This window comes from Cupressus sempervirens, chromosome 9, assembly GCF_028749045.1.
Source record: "Cupressus sempervirens isolate cs-2001-9-10 chromosome 9, ASM2874904v1, whole genome shotgun sequence".
Lineage (NCBI taxonomy): Eukaryota > Viridiplantae > Streptophyta > Pinopsida > Cupressales > Cupressaceae > Cupressus > Cupressus sempervirens.
The window spans coordinates 246,253,918-246,270,056 of record NC_143126.1 but is presented as its reverse complement, the minus strand read 5'-3'; positions in this window follow the sequence as shown (position 1 = coordinate 246,270,056).

The following is a 16,139-nucleotide window of genomic DNA, read 5'->3' as shown; positions in this document are numbered from 1 at the left end:
GTCAGTATGAGAGGATACTAGTTGTTGCATGAGGATCAGTAGGGACCTGTGGAGTTTAGGTAACTGCTAGGGTAACTTCTACATGATATATGCGATGACACTTTCCCACTTACATAGTAGGTTTCCTACAAGTCATTGTGTGCCTCTGGGGTTAGATGTCAATTTTGTGATTGGAACCTTTGAGTTAGTATACTTTTAGGATTTTGAGACTTAGAGAGTTTTCTATGCTATGTGATAGCCTGTGTGGGACTTGAGATTATCTCCTGAGCACGGTGGGAGTGGACCACTTAGGTTCCACACGGTCAGGTGGTAGTGTTTTTTTCCACTCTTATCATTTGAGATCCAGTTGAGACATCGTGGCAGATGCGTCCTTCATGATGGTGGATATGTATCCTTACATTGGTGATTAGCTTATGTCAGATGATGTTACTTTATGCTTATATTTGCATGTTAGATTAGTTTTTGCATATGATGTAGTATGTATAGGAGTGACATTCCTAATATGCTAATACCGATGATCTCTTTGGTGATTTGGAATGTTATGCACGAAGGGATGGCTAGGATCCACGATGGTCTAATGATGCTATTTACAGTTGGGAGGAATCTGCACTTAGTTTATTATGTTGATCTTTTAAGATGGATGTATATGTCTTCTATGATGATGTATCATGTGTATCATGTGTTTATCTTTAGTTTGATGTATCATGGATTAGATTAGGATGATGTACTTTATTCCACATATGTATATTCTTTTAAGCCTTTCATACCCTGTGGCATGTATAGTGGATGATTGAGCATTTAGAAATGTAATGTGTAAATATTGGACTTAACATTGTTATTTCATGTGGTATTTGTATTAGATGGATTCATTAATATTAGTTGAATTAGATGTGATTCATGATTAAGGGATATTTAAAGAATGTAAGCTGTTATGGTATGTTTATTTCTAGATGGTTATTGCTATTGCTTCCATTATTCATGTATCAGTTGTGAATAGTAGTACTTTCATGTTTAAAAAAAAAAAAAATGCTACCAAATTTAGCGAAACTTTAGGTTAATTCTTTGGATCCCTTGGCGGGGCATTACATACACCAAGTAGGAAGTTTCATAATAGGTAGTAGGCGTTAAATTTCCCATTTTGTATTGGTTGACAATAAACAACTTATCCACATAAGTGTTTGGCATATTTTAATAAAAATGAGTCTAAGGAAATAGAAGGATAGCCAAGAAGATGATGATGACCTTCCTAGCCCAAACCAATTTAAAACTCTAAATCCTAGCTCCCTTAACCAAGACTTGTAGTGAGATCTACTACATAGGAAAGTAGGGTGAGTAAGCCATCTTATAGTTGCCACCCACATATCCCATCAGTATTTTGATATATAACTAGAAATAAACAAGATGACAAAAAATACATTACTAGAATGCACTAACTATAAAAGATAGACTTGAAGGACAACTATGTAATTCTATTGATAGTCACATCCTACCTTTTATCAAATAAATATAAAAGAACAATAAAATAAACTATATATAAATATTTTTTTTTGTTGATAGTTCTATTAAAAGGTAGAACTTTTAATATCTAAAGTTTCACTTTTTTTTTTCCCCCCTATTATTCATCATATCAAAATTATTCAAATGTATTTTATCTTCTTGAGTGTCTTTACCATAGAACCATTCCCACAATGGTCAAATTTTGATTTTTCTAAACAAAAAGATCAAAAAATATGTTAACTTTGAGGACATGTTTATGATAGAAGGTGCATGCAATTGTATTTTTTCTTACATCAATTATCTGGATGAAGTGAATCAAGGAGATAGTGAAAGGAGGGAGCATTATAAATGATCTTGTCTTATTTGCTTGGTTCAACTATGAACTAAAATAGAGGGTAAACCCACAATAATGGGTTCCACTTTAGTGGGACAAAAAAAAAGGGGAAAAAATTACAAAATGCAAAATCACATATAGCATTCATTTGCATGAACATACTTTATATGTTTGCAGTGAACATATAAATTACGTATGTTCACTGCGAACATATTTTTAAATAATTACGGGTGTTCGCAGTGAACATATGTAATTTTATATGTTCACTGCAAACATATTATACTCGACTTTCAACGCATTAAAATGCCATTTTTCACCCATTTTGTTCATTTTTATAATGTTTACTATTGAATCAAGGGTTGGAGTGAACGTCTGCTATCCATCAGCATTGACTTGTCATTTTCCTTGAGAATGTTGTCCCCAGGTATGTCTATATATTATTATTTTAATGTTTTTTTTACATTTTTAATGTTTTAAAAGCATTTTTTAATGTTTTTAAAGCATATTTTAATATTTTTTTTTTTTACAATTTTAATGTTTTGAAAGCATATTTTAATGTTAATTTAATATTTTTAATGTTTATTTATGTTAAACTTAATTACATTAATTTAGAAAACATTAGAAAAATATTATATAGAAAATATTAGAAAATAAATTTTGAAAACATTAGAAAAACATTAAAAAACACATTAAAAAACAAATTTAGAAAATATTAGAAAAACATTAGAAAATTTATAATAATATAAAATTTAGAAAATAAATTTACAAAAAATATTAGTAATTTTATAATAATATAAATTTAGAAAAATATTAGAAAATTCATAATAATATTAAATTTAGAAAACAAATTTAGAAAAGACATTAGAAATACATTAGAAAATTTATAATAATATAAAATATAGAAAAATATTAGAAAAACATTAAAAAAAATTAGAAAATTTATAATAATATAACATTAGAAAACAAAATTAGAAAAACATTAGAAATAACATTACATTTAAATATTAGAAAAACATTAGAAAATATTTTTTTTTAAAAAAAGTTTAGAATTTAATATTAGAAAACTACGAGAAAATAAATTAGGATTTAAACATTAGAAAATATTAGAAAAATATTAAAAAAAAACATTAGAAAATATTTTTAAAAACATTAGTCTTGAAAATTACAAAACATTAGAAAAATATTTAAAAAAATTAAATAAACAATAGTGTTGAAAATAAAATTTTGAAAAATATTTTCAATATCCATATAAATTTATTAATGTTAATGTACATGTTATTGATTTTTTAATACATCTAAATTTTTTATGTTTACGTATATGTTTTATTCATATTTTTGTATATGTTATTCATCTTATTGCCTTATTCATGTTTTCAATATTCATGTGTTTATGTATATCTTATTCATTTTTATGCCTTAATCTAAACTATGTAATTAACTATATTTAATGACATACATCTTGAGGGGAGATCCTAAATTATACATAAGAATGCAATTTAAAATAAACATATTTTATTTCATAGATATATGTATACATGTTCATGTTAAATGTAAATGTATGTATGTTTTCTATATCCATGTGTATGTATATGTCAAATTCATCTTAATGTATTAATCTAAGTGTAATTAAATGACATGTCTTAAGGTCTAGATCCTAAATTATACATACAGGAATGTAGAATAAAATGTATTTTTATTTTGAGCATAGATATATGTATATTTTTTCATGGAACTAAAAGTACACATGTACATGTTTTCAATAAATTCACATTTTTATATGTACATATGTTAACTATTGATCTTAATTTGTCTTAATTAACTATAATTAACTATATTTAATTTCTTAATTAAATATAATATTTAATGACATACATCTTAATTAGTTCTATATTTAATCTAATTATAATTAACTATAAAATTAACTATATTTAACCTACTAGATTGAATTAAGCCCTCACATTGAAATTGAAGCCTCCCAAGAATACAAAGATATAACTTCATAGGACCCTACATCAAAGAAGCCTAAGGATCCAGTATCCTCTTGATTCTCACATGCAAAATGCTTACATAAGCAAGTTTGTGGACTAAACCAAATAGAGTAGCTTATCATTGGACTTACTACCCACAAGATTGGATTCCCATGCCCTCCTTTCCCTAAAATCAACCTCTGCCCAATCATCTTCCACCACATGTACAACCCTTAGTATGTATAAATGTAAATCATTCAATTTTAAGTGAGATGGGTACCTATAACATCTGCCTTGTCATTGTTCTAAATTGTAAGCAACTATATGTAAGGCCCCACAACTCACCATGAACAAATCAGCTTTCTTCTCTTTAATATGAATATGTTATTATTTTTTATTCCTTAGTCTAAGTATATAATTAACTCATCTAAGTACATATTATTTTTAATGCCTTAATCTAGAAGTATATAATTAACTATATTCAATGGCATATCTTAAGGGGGGATCCTAAATTATATACATGTATAAGAATGTAGATTAATTTTCATAGGTAATCTAATATAACATACATACATAAATAAGAACTTATAAAAAATATATGACCTAAAGTTCATACATGTTACAACATTTTTTTCTTCTATTAAGTATATTTTAAACAGTTACATCAAAGATTCAGTATGAGTGGCTAGAGTGGACTCAACCCAATCAACCCAAGAAAAAAAAAAATAGATAGTGTTCTCATCTCAATTTTTTAAAAAAATATATGCTGATAAAACACCCTGCATACCGAGAGAAGCAATAGGAGACATAGTTTATTCAAGATTAAAACAACAGTAAAAAAGAGCAATCAACTTTTGAACCATGCAATCCAGGGCATTGCATGGTTAGCCCACTTCAGAGTGAGGTCCTCATGGGTAATTTTGCTAAATCAATTAGAGAGCAAGCCTTCCCAAGGCAGGGGAGGGGGTGGAAAATGGGTCTTCTTGTTAGCTTTGCCAAAATGAATGATTGAAGCTATGGCCATAATGTTAGTAGTGTTATTCTGATCATGTTGAATTCTAGTCTTATCAACTTTAGTCTTCGTGAGAACCTCAGAGAGGGTAGCCTCAAATTTATCTTTAGGAGTTGCATAGGCATAACCCATCTCAGACCTTCCAATGGTAATATCCTAGAACCATATAAAAACTTAACAAACTTCTCTCCTTTAATTCTTATCACCATCATGACCTGCATTGAGATGTTAGAGTATATTAGTCTCTTTAGAGACTTAGTAAGAAACCTGCACTTCCCATTAAAGATGTCATCATTCCTTAAGTTCCATAATAACCAGAGCAGATAGGAAGAAAAGATAGACCAAAAAAAATTAGCTTTCTTATCCCTACCTAAGATATTGCTAGTAATAAGATCAATAAGATGAAAGTCAACATATGGAATAAACACAAACAACTTCCAAATTTCAAAGGAAAATGTACAATCAAGGAAGACATAATGAATAGATTCAATATTTTTATAAACAAGACAAGTATTTGGTTCCCCCCCTAGTTTTTTAAAGGGAAGCTTATGCAAAATAAATCTCCAAGAAAAGCTGGTCAACTTGGGTTCAATGGCCCTGGTCCACAATCTAGTGAGGTGCTTCAACTAGTCAATGTCTTCAAGATTTAGATTCCACTTGGCATTTAGGTGTTCATATATCAAGGAGGAGTTAATAATTAATGCATAGATCTCCTTGGCTTTAATTTTTGAAAGGGGAATACCCCCTTTGACTGTGAGAAGGTATTCCCTTTTTAATACATGGTCAACCTCCCATTTGGCTTCAAGACTTCGTATACTTCTATCAAGAATAGAGAAGGTTCTATGTTGAGATCTAGGAATATTGAAAGATTGCTTCAAATTTTCCCAACTTAATAGGGATCCATTTTGAAATAGGTCCTTGAAACATCTGATGCCCTTGCTATCCCAACTCTTCATTGAATAGCCTTGTAGGAGAGCCAAAGGTTTATCATTGTGGGACAAATTCCACCAAATGGATCCATCCCAACCAAGACAATCATTGTTATCAACATATTTCCAACCTTCAATGAGAGTTATAACAATTTTCCAACACTTCCAAATAGACCTAAAAGTCATGAACCTCGCCACTCTAAAATCAATGTTGAGAGTTAGGATATCATTGAAACCTAAATTGTTCCATCTTTTAGCATGTACAGGAACACCATTGCAAATGTTGTGTCTGTTGAGGATTTTCCATGGTTCATTCCCTTGTACTACTCTGCAAATCCATTTGGTAGCCAAAGCTACCCCTTGAATCCTAAGGTCCTTTAGTCCCAATCCCCCCAATAGCTTTCTTCTAGTGCGTCATTTCGAAGAGATAGTATGAGATTTTTTAATTCCTTTCCCATTTGACCAGAGGAAGTCTCTGATGATCTACTAAAACCAATTAAATTTCTTGTGATTGAACATCCAAGTAGAGTAGTAGATTTTGTAGGTAGAGAGTATCTTTTGGCAGATTTGGATTCTCCCAGCCAGTGAGAGAAATTTGGAGTTACATTTTTGCAATTTAGACTCAATTCTATGTTTAACCCAAGTCCACATCTTTGAGATATTTGGGTTGATAGCAAAGGGAATGCCCAAATATCTCATAATCCTATTGGGGCCACCCCATTCAATATCTTTAGGCTACCAATCTAGAAATTATTCACTCCATCCAAGGAGAATGGATTTGTTTAGGGAGACTTTACTTCCAAAAGCTTGACAAAAGATTTTTAATTTTTTAGCAAGGTTTTCATACTTCATTCAACTAAGGAGAAAAGGTATTGAGGTATCATTGGAAAATTCTACATTCCCCACTTCCTCCCCATTTGGGAGACATGCTCCTTTGATTTTGGGAAAGAGAGTAGAGTCTCTCAATAAATAGGGAAGTGAGTCTGTAGTAATAACAAACAAGCCTCGAGCTAAAGGACATCCTTGTCTAATGGATCTGGAAAGCTCAAAGGGGGTGACCTAGTGCCATTAACTTCAACACATGTAGTAGCATCCTTCATAAGTGTGTTCACCATTTTAATGAAAGTATTGGGGAATCCAATAGCCTCCATCATCATGTTGATAAAATTTCATTCAATTATGTCATAGGATTTCTCTTAATCAATTAGGAGCATACCAACTTCTTTTCCTAATGTCTTTTCCCAATCCATGGCCTCCTAGCAAGTGATTATATTTTCAAGTATATACCTCCCTTTCAAAAAACCAATTTGAGATGTGTTAATAATCTATGGTGGGAGTTCTTCCAATCTGAGAGCATGTACCTTGGCCAAAATTTTGTAGGATACATTAAGGAGTGTGATTGGTCTCCAATTTTTGATAAGGGATCTATCCCCTTCTTTGGGAATCAATTTTATCACTCCTAGGTTGATACAACTTCCCAAAACTTACCTTTAGAGTAGGCTTCGTTATATAGATTCAGGAGCTCATTGCCAATCCAATCAATATTCTTCTTGTAAAATTCAACTGTGATACCATCCGATCCAGGGGCCTTATCATTGGCCATTCGGCCAATTACAAAATTCATCTCTTCAATAGTTAGAGGCTTCCCCAATTTCTCTTTAGATTCCCTGGTCAATTGGTCAGGAATGATACTTTTGATCATCTCTCTATGTTTCCTCATGCTATCACCATTGTCTTCAGAGGTGAACAACTTATAAAAGTTAGCAAATGCCATGAGAATATCATCTTGTCTCTCAAAGGTCTTGCATTGCTCACAAATGAGAGTAATCCTATCTCTGATTTCTTTTTGTTTAAGAACTTGTAAAAAGAAGCTAGATCCTTTGTCTCCTAGATTGATCCAAGTAGCTCTAGGCTGAATCCTAGCTCCCTAAATCTTCCTCTATTGAATCCTCTGAAGGTGATCCTTACATTTAGTCAATTTATTAAGGGTTGATGTGTTGGAGGGGTCATCCTGAAGGTTCTTCTCCAGGGTACAAAGTTCCTCATGAAGTTCATAATTGACTCTCCTAGAGTCTTTGGCCTTCTTCTTACCAATTGTTTGAAAAAGATTCTTCCAAGTGACAGATTGTGTCTCCCACCTCTCCACTTTGGACTCATGTTTGAAAATATGGGTATTATACCAATTAATAATGTGGGGGGCAATCCAAATTTCCTCTTCTTCTAGGAGGGATTTATTCAATGCAAAGCCTCTACTACCTTGAGTCTTCACTTGATTCCCATTAAGATTACTAAAAGTAGCTAGGATAGGATGATGGTTAGATAGAGAATAAGGAAACACTTTAACTATAGCCTCATCTCCATCTCCAACACATCTGAGCAAAGTGTTACTAAAATAGATTCTATCCAGCCTAGAGTATATCCTTTTATCACCTCTTTGAAAGTTGGACCAGGTAAACTAGATATCCTAAGAGTTGAGTTTATTATTGGCAATAGGATCACTAAGTTTCAAGGTGGAATACAATTTCTGCCAAAAGAATTGTTCATCTCCTTTCCATTCAAATCTATTTCCCCTAGATTTATCTTGTTGTCTCTTGACCATGTTGAAATCCCTTGCTAGAATCCATGGATTGATCTTCAAAATACAAAGCCAATCCTAGAGTTTAATTATGTCCAAATGGTCATTTGGTGCATAGATAGCATAGACACCAAACATAAAGTCACCATCCAAAAGACTGGTCCAAATAGCTCTATTAGAAGGAGAGGTGCCCCACTCACAAACCTTATTCCTCCATAATGGATTGAGGAGAAAAGACACCCCCCCTTTCCCCTTAGGATGGTTGGAGGAAATAGGAAAGGCATCCTTCCAAATACATCTTAGAGCAATATCTAATGCAAAGCCAGTAACTTTTTTTTCTTGAATCATGATGGTGTCAATATCTCTAAATCTCCTAACAAACTACTTGACAATGTATTTCCTATTTGGGGACTCTAATCCCCTAACATTCTAGGCGGTTATTATAACTCTCATTATTATTAGTGTTAGGTTCCTTCCCCTTTGAGACTCTTCAAAAGCATTCTGGGATGTGTACAACATTAGATTTATCACCTTTTTGAGCTTTAAAGGGTTTAGGATTGCCTTGTCCTAGGTGGGCCATGTCTTTTTCTCCTCCTTCTAATGGAGCCTCCCACAAAGGAAATGTTCTCAATATTAGGGGCTTCTTTGGGTGCATCCATTCTAGGAAATTCAAACTTATTTCTATCAACCTCACCCTTGCTTATAGTAGAAGATTCCAAGTTGTTGTCAAGTGCATCATCATCATCCTACCTTGGTTCAGGAGTGTCTAGTTTGTCACATATGGCTAATATTTTTTTCCCCACTATAGCCTCATTCCATTCCTTCTAGACTTTAGTGAAGCCACCTTTGTCTTCACTATTCATGTCAACCATAGGGTTGGATAAGGGGACACTATCCATAATATGGGCATCAAGGTCCTTATAGATCTTGTCTCCAATGAGGATAGATTTATACATAGAATGGGATTGTTTGTTGTAATGCTTGGCTTTATTCTTGATCCTTTCTAATGCAATTTGTTAGGCATTCTCCCTTCTAGGCTTTCTAGGTTTACTCCTAAGACCAAAGTATAGATCTATGGGACAAGCCACTACTTCAAAGACTTGAGAGACTTTCTCACCATTACCAATGCTAGAGTCAATTTCCATGTTTGGGCCATCTTAGGATTTGGAGCCAAAATCACCTTGAGTATTTGAGGACCCCTTATTCTGAACATTTGTATTGCTAGTTTGAGTAGGAGTATCATCCTTTTTAGATTATGCTGCAAGCTGCTCCTTTAAACCTTCCTCACCAATCAATTTATACTCAAGTTTATTTTTTTTCTTGTTTTCATTATCCCTCTCTTCTTGAGGATTGGGAAATTGGCCCTAAGGTGCACTTCTTGGCGATAGAGATAACAAGAATTTAATCCCCCTAAAAAAACCAGAGGGAAAATCATGGGTTTATTATCAATTTCAAAAACCAAATTGTCTAATAGGTTAATTCTCGAGTTTATGCAAATTAGGACTCAAATATCAATATTAGGCATAAGGTTATTAGTTTTGTCAATACAAATAACATTGCCAATAGGCTCAAGGGCCACTTTAATGAAACTCATAAGGAATGGAGGAAAGTTCTTCACCATAAGCCACCTAGGGAAACACAAGGCAAGGACCTCTTCATGAACAACATCCATTGACTAGGGAATAGCCCTAAATTCATAGTTGCTAACCCTCCAAAATTGATTTTTGGTAACTTCAAGTTGAGAGTTAGAGTTGTAGAAAAATAAAATGAAAAGCCCTTTTTGGATCATTTGCAGGTATGAGAATTGGTAGCCCACTTTCTTCCCACAAACATTATGCATTCATTCGTTTAGAAAATTCCTAGTAGGGATTCCAGGAATATCCAAGGTAGAGAAAAAGATAGCAATTTTTCTTAGTTTATCATTTTCTCCTGTAATGACCAGGTTCATTATTTTGTTAGGTTTGATAACTAAATTATTGGGAAGGGGTTTCATACCTCTCTCCAATCTACTTCTAGCCTCACTCGGCAATGGCTCGGCCCACTTGGTTTCTTGGAAGCATGTTCCATCTAGAATGGGAATCCCTCCTTCAAAAACTTGATTAAATTATTTAGGAAGAATCAGAGCATTCTTGTCTAGTCTAGCCTAGCTCTAATTAGATTTCCCTACAGAGTCAGGAATCACATCATTCACAAGATTGTCACCCATAGCAGTACTGCCACCTTTAGACCGAGTTCCTCCAACCTGGTCCATCATGCATTCTCCTCCACCAACTGGCTCCATCTCTATGGATACCTTCCATTTCTACTCTTCTTCCTTCTAGTTGAATGATCTCTAAAGGGTGGAATTTCATAAAAACTTATTGTCATCCGTAATCAATATATTTTTGTACAAAAGAGTTTAGGAATATAGTCATGTTACAACATTTAATTAATAAAAGTAAATTATAAGAAAATAAATTTCAAGATTATATAAAAACATAACGAATGTATGATCATATACTTGAACATATAAAGATTATTCGCAAGTATTAGAATTGGTAGCCGAATTTCTTCCCACTTACATTATGCATTCATTCATTTAGAAAATTCCTAGTATGGATTTTGGCAATATCTAAGGTAGAGAAAAAGATAGAAATTTTTCTTAGTTTATCACTTTCTCCCCTAATGGCCATGTTCATTATTTTGTTAGGTTTGATAACTAAATTACTAGGAAGGGGTTTCATACCTCTCTCCAATCTGCTTCTAGCCTTGCTTGGTGATGGCTTGGTCCATTTGGTTTCTTGGAAGCATGCTCCATCTATAATGGGAATCCCTCCTTCAAAAATTTGACTAAATGATTTAGGAAGAATCAAAACATTCTTTTCTGGTCTGGCCTAGCTCTGATTAGATTTTTGTATAGAGTTAGGAATCATAGCATTCATAGGGTTGTTGCCCATATTAGTGCCACTACCTTGAGACCGAGTTCCTCCAACCTAGTCCATCATGCATTCTCCTCCACCAACTAGCTCCATTTCTATTGGATACCTTCCATTTCTACTCTTCTTCCTTCTAGTTGAATGATCTCTAAAGGGTGGAATTTCATAATAAATTATTGTCGTCTGTAATCAATATATTTTTGTATAAAAGAGTTTAGGAATTAAGTCATGTTACAATATTTAACTAATAAAAGTTAATTATAAGAACATAAAGTTCAAGATTATATACAAACATAAAGAATGTATGATCATATACTTGAACATATAAAGATTTATCTTTTAGCCTAGTTATAATCAGTTTTAATGTTACGTGTAGACATTGTTTATGTTAAATCTTATGATCAAGTTAATGTTTTTATGTATACATACATACATATATGTGCATGTATGTATGTATGTATGTATGAATACATAACAACATTAACTTGATCATAAGATTTAACATAATTAATGTCTACACATAACCTTAAAACTAATTATAACCAGGGTAAAAGATAGCTCTAACCATGTAAGGTCCTTTAACCCTAACTCAACAACTATAACCCTAATTTCTAATGCTAACGCTAATTTCAAACACACATAAGAACATATAAAGAATGTATGACCTAAAGTTCATATATGTTATAACATTTAATTAATAAAAGTTAATTATAAGAACATAAAATTCAAGATTATATACAAACATAAAGAATGTATGATCATATACTTGAACATGTAAAGATTATATATATGTATAAATACATAACAACATAATTAACTTGATCATAAGATTTAACATAAACAATTTCTACACATAACCCTAAAACTAACTATAACTAGGCTTAAAGATAACTCTAACCATGTAAGGTCCTTTAACCCTAACTTGAAAACTATAACCCTAATTTCTAGTCCTAACCCTAATTTCAAACTCCTACATATTTGTACACTTTCTTAAGACCAATTATATATACATGTACAAACTAGAACTTAGCTTTAAAACAAAGAGAGGTACCTTGATCTACTTCTATTAAATATGTTAACAACTTAGAGAACTTGAAGATATTGTACACTTGAAGTTCATGAAATGTTCACAACATTGTCTATCCATTTTAATTCTTTTGTATCTACCTAGAACTTAGTCATCACCATCATACCCATGGCTCTAAATGATTTAATTGTTTAAATTTAATAGCATGTTATCTTGCCCCTAGAAAAATAATCTTAGTAAAAATGGAGTAATATGCACATAAGTTGTATTTTCCATACCTAATCATTCATGGCAAAGACCATAATTCACAATTCCTTAAGTTCTAAATTTTTCTTCAATCCTCAACTAGATTCAATAAGTTCATGCTTTGATACCTTGAATGAGAGAGTTGATCTCTAGTTGCTTAGATTTGAAGCACAAGAAGCAATCGTGAAGGTTAGGTTCTAATCTTGTGGCCTATTATTCAATTTTCTAAGGTTCAACTACATCATCCTCTCCCACATAGTACAATGGATAAATTTCAAAGTCTCTTTATCTTGGGGCATTTACAAATTGGTCTATGTCAAATGTTCTCTTATTGCTCAAGGGTTAGAGTAAATCCACTTATCTATCCAAATCAATGAAGAACAAGGGAAAATATGGGATATTAAATTTTTTAGTTTGAGGATAACATTCAATTTATTTCTCTTCTTTGTCATTAGTCACGTTATGGAATTTCTAGTCTCGCCCAATTTAGCTAAAGTTGCAAATAAGGGATCCCATCTCAAGTGAGGATATCACATTAACATGAATAGTCCTAATCCACCAGTCCAATATCTTGATAGGGGTACAATTCCCATGGGTATGCTATCCCAACAAGCATTTGAGTATTAAGTCGTAGATATGAACTCTAACATTGTGTCCGCTTGAAGTTTTAAATATGTAAGCACATTGAATTTCTTAGGGCATATGGACCAAAATCATAAAATCCTAGAGGTTGTTTGAACCTAAGTAGAGACATTAATAAAAATATATTTAGCCATCATATTAGACCTTGGACAACATATCTTATGATAAAAGATTGAGATTCTTATAAATGGTTTAAAAACTAGTTTGGATAGAAGCTTGAAAATAAGGGATTAAAAAAGGTGTCAAAAGTTGACTTTTTTTCTCTCAAGATAACCTAAAATTGAACATCTATGAAAATTTGGAGATATGATTAAAAAAAATTATGATAAAAAATTGAGTACACATGCATTTTTTATTTCGTATAAATCTAAATTATAATGTACAACATCTTTAATCAAATTGTTGGTGTTTTAAAATTACTAAACAACAAAATGCTTAATACCAAGATGAAAATACTCACACAATCTAAAGACTAGCCAATTCCCATTAGTAATTGTATGTGCAAAAACATTTGGGCCCAACTTCAACTAAACCACAGGTGATTTTCTACTCTTTAGGCTCTGGAAAACCAGAGTGGGTATACCCAGGGATGATTCAAAATTGGGAAACACTGGATGAGGATTATTTTAGTTTTATTCTAATTCTCATCTCAAATCCTCAAATACATACACAATTCTTGATAACTTGATAAACACATCCCATATAACAGATATGGCCAAAAGTTCTTCTATAGATCTGCAGGTGTTCTCAGTAGTAGTGGCTAACTAAAGCTAAAACATTCCATGCAAACACTTGTACTGGCCAACTTTGAAGATCTACAAGAAATAAAAGTAAAACTGATTTAATTCTACATTTTTGACAACCATTTGTGACATATTTCTCTTTCGACTGGATCAAATTTGACCAGTGCCTAATCCATTAGGGTTCAGAGTCTACTACAAATTTCTAGATCTAATTTGTTGCCTTACAACAAATTTTATCAAAAATTCTTATCAGAATTCATCATTCAAAATCCTTTCCACTACTATAGCAATATTATCACATTAATCAAAGATTTTACTTAATCCATTGAATTAACAACAATGATAAATAGATATACAAATTGATTGGATTGCATTCAATTACACAAGCCTTTAATCATAAAACATCAAGATAACCAAGTAATCAAAAGGGGACAATGATGCAGGAGCATCCAGAGGTATAAGGGCAATCCAGTGTCACCCAAAAAAAAATACTTAGACTTAGTTTCTGTTTCATGTGTTTTCATTTTTGGATACCCATTTGGGTCAAATAAAGGTTCCAACTCTCACAGTTCCACTATCAGTGTGTTTGAAAATCCCAAAAAAATAGGAGCATGTAGTTGGGCCATCATTTTGGTGACCTAGAAGGTGTGAATTGGCCAGATGAATGTAATTGTGATTTAGAGCATTCCAGAAAAAGAATCAGGTCAAAAGACCCCATGGTTTGAAAGTTATTGCAGTTTTTTGAGTTTTGGAGACCTCCTAAGAATGCTTCAAAGTCAGGTTAGGGGCATTAAATGACCTCGAAAAGGGTCAAAAAATGGGGGACAAGTGAAGCTGGTCCATAGAGCTATAGAGTGCTTCGAGAGCTTTTCAAAAATATAAATGATTCATCAATCAGAGCTACGGTTCAAAAGTTATGCCTCCAGGAAGTTCGGTTACCATTTCTGGATTCTTCTAGATTTGCGCCGACTTCTACCGTAGCTTCCGAAACCTTCTATTTGGTCGGTGGGTGCCTACTAGCACTTTCTAGAATTTTCTTCTAGTCCTTAACCCTCTGGGGTCTATTTAAGGAGATTTATGACATTGTAAAAGGCAGTTCAGAGTGGAGTTTGAGAGGAGGTACTGAAAGGAGAAATTATCTCCAGATTTATGCTATTGTAAGCCTTTAGGGCATGTTTTGAAGATTATTTTCTCTGTACTATTTGTACTAGCTTATTTTCTTAGTCAGGATAATTTTCCCCTTTTTTGTTGTGTCCATTCTGTTCTTGGTTTGTGTCCCCATCAGACAAAGTTCAGTAAGAACTGATATGGAGATAGCTCATAATTTGTATTCATTTTCCTTGAAAATTGTATACAATTTACAGTAAACTCAGAATGACCTTTAAAAAGAAACACAAATCATTCTATATTCATGTATTCTCAAGATCTGACAAAGAAAATGCACCACCAATTTTGCTCAAAATAATGGACCAAAAATAGACTAAGTATCACTTAGAAAAATAGAATTTAGACCCTTTCTCTAGCCTTAGAATCTCACTTATATAGTGTGAGATGAAACAAGCTTCAGGCTAAGAGAAAATGATAAGTGTCCTTTACAAGGAATATTTACATACACCTATCACAAAATGACAAAAATGTGGGTAATAGAAGATATCCAAATGAAAACATTCTTTTAGGTGGGTTAGCTTCTATCACACTTTCTAGTATTGCTAAGTTGGCTATTGATCTGATCCTTCTTTGAATGCAACTGCCAAATTTGCCAATGATGAAGTTTGTTCTGTTGATGGTACATTAATATCCACCTATGGGTCTTCACCGCATTTATCCTATATGGTAGGAACAACATCTACCTTTTCCCTTTCTTTAGTTGTATCAACATCTTGTGGTCCTGGGTCTGTAGCTAAAAGTGATAGATTATTCTTGTCTTCTTCTTCCAGTTGGGCCTCAGTAGTGATGTTGTCAATAATTTGGATTTCCTCACCTTGCACTTCATCACTATCATTTTCACCTTCATCAAAATGTTCATTAGGAGCCATTTCTGCCATCTACTTGTCAAATAATGTATCATCCGGCCAATTGAATTGCAAAATATCCCTATGTATTTCTAGCACATATTCAGCTTCATTATTAATAGCAACAAATTCTTAATTAAAAAAATCAAAGAATATTTGGGCCTTCACCATTTATTCTACTGTGGTAGCCCACCATCCATGCCTTGTTTCATTAATGACTTGATTCATTCTTAAATAGAA